General features: G+C 43.5%; 1 protein-coding gene across 5 annotated transcripts in view; it reads right to left on the reverse strand.

Annotated features, from left to right (window-relative positions):
* Window positions 1–2,393, reverse strand: part of Marc2 (mitochondrial amidoxime reducing component 2) — a 34,072-nt gene that overhangs the window by 19,763 nt on the left and 11,916 nt on the right. The gene's annotated exons all lie outside the window — the stretch shown is intronic.

The raw sequence follows: 2,393 nt of genomic DNA on the forward strand, positions 1-2,393 counted from the left end.
CCTGCCTCTGCCTCCCGAGTGCTGGGATTAAAGGCGTGCGCCACCACGCCCAGCCATGTAAATATTTCAATTTAAACTTGTGAAAGACATGATTTCTTGAATTATAAACACTGACATTTAAAATGAGACTATACTTGACTTTCTTTTCAGTGAGATCTAAGATCACCACTTATCCATTTTTAAAATACACAAGTAGGATTTTTCTCTAAATAGATCAACCATTGTTGTTATTGATGTTGTTTTTGAGACATGGTCTCTAGTAGCCCAGGCTGGCCTTCAACTTGGTATGTAGTAGGGGATGCCCTTGACCCTCCTACCTCCCACAGTGCTGGGATATAAGCATGTTACACCATGCCTGATACATGATCCAAAGTTTTGTATAGTTCCCTTATTTATTCTTCAACATATATTAACTTTTTTCCACATAATTTTATGCTGACATATACTTATAGCTATTAATCTCTTAAATTATTTCCTTAGAACCAATACAATTTTGTTTCATAAGAATATATATGTGAAGACATTTGGGAGAGATGAACTCAATCTTTAACATTTTGATTTGTAAATAATTGATAATAATAAAATGGCTATGTTGTAAATTTTGATAACGTCTAAAAATAAAGATCAGATCTTAGCTGAAATTCATTTATTAATGAATGCTAAGTACATCAACACATCTTATTAAATGAGGTTTGGCTCAATTTTATCTAATTTTTTTTCTTAAACAAGGTCTCCCAATGCAGCCAAGTGGTGAGAATTTTGCAGTGTAGTCCAACCTGACTCCAAACTCACAATCCTCCTGCTTCTACCACCCCAGTGCTGGGAACAGAGGTGTGAATTATCAGGCCTGACTCTGTCCATTCTTCCTCCTTTCCTTCCTCCTTCCTTCCTTCCATTAGCCCTGAGAACAAGGGGCTGAGAATGACAGTATACACCTTAGCATAGACTATCTGGATCTTCAGCCATTCCTCTAAAACCATGATCAGCCACACAAAACAGAGTCTATCCACAGTTGGGCAGAAGCAAGGGAGCCCCATAGCTCCTTCAGAACCCTGCACACACTTCTACGCCATACTGTCCACACACACGGGAGATTGTCACTGGTCCTTGGAAAAGCAGAAAGCACCCAACAGGGCAAGAGGATGCCAACCAACCTGTGCCATTCCCCCTGATGACAGGTATTCCTCTACCAGGCCTGTGCCTACTGCACACAATGAATCAATGTGATAAGGACTAACACCAAACTTACCCAGTGGACCTCTGAAGGGAGGAAGTACAACTCAGCAGACTCATCTTAGAAAATGGTTTGGCATTTCTAGCACCTATGATCCAAGCACTGGAGACTCAGAGGCAAGAAATTTAAGAGTTTGTGCCAATCTGGGCAACACAGAGAATTCCAAGACAGTTTGAGTTACACAGCAAGACTCTGTCTCTCAATAAGCAAGTAAATAAATAAATGTTACATGCCTACCGATCCAGATAGCCTGTGCTTAAAATCCATAGCTTGGGGCTGGCAAGACAGCTCAGCAGGGAAAGGAGTTACTGCCAAGTTTTACAAGTTGAGTCCAATCCCTGGGATCCCACATGGGAAGAAGAGACAATCTCACCCAAATTGTCTTCTGACCTCCACACTCTGCACACATTCGTGCTCTCAGAAGACACACGAATATTCCTAAAGGGGTTGGGGATGACTCTGTGGCTAAGAGGGCTTGCTGCTCTTCTGAAGGATGGGAGTTCAATTCCCGGAAACCTCATCAGTCGACTCACCATGGCCTGAAACTCCAGCCAGCTCCAGGGAATCCGACACCTATATTCTCTGAGGGCAACTGAACAGATATGCCCACTCTAAACCTTAAAAGAATGCTTATAGAATATTGGTCATATTATGGAAGACCACTAAACAAATTTTTTTGTTTCTTTGTTTGTTTTTTCAAGACAGGGTTTCTCTGTGTAGCTCTGGCTGTCCTAGAACTCACTCTGTAGACCAGGCTAGCCTCGAACTCAGAAATCCTCCTGCCTCTGCCTAGTGCTGGGATTAAAGGCATGTGCCACCACTGCCCGGCTCACTAAACAATTTTTATGAGCATGAACAAACAGACTTCCACAGTGGGAGCCACACTGTATTCATAAAGCAGCCACACCGTGACAGGAAGACAAGTGGCCAAGGAAGAAGGAAGCTGAAGAGGAACTGTGTGCTAGAGATTACTAATGGCTGGGGTCTCCTAAGCTATCTAAGGATGGGGAACAGGTTGCCAGGGGAGCCAACCCTGAGACCAGAAGGCTGGGCTTTAGTACCACAGCCTCTGACCTCCAAGGAAGGGGCTTAGCCTCTGACCTCCAAGGAAGGGGCTTAGCCTCTGACCTCCAAGGAAGGGGCTTAGCCTCTGACCTCC

Source organism: Mus caroli, chromosome 1 (assembly GCF_900094665.2).
Source record: "Mus caroli chromosome 1, CAROLI_EIJ_v1.1, whole genome shotgun sequence".
NCBI lineage: Eukaryota > Metazoa > Chordata > Mammalia > Rodentia > Muridae > Mus > Mus caroli.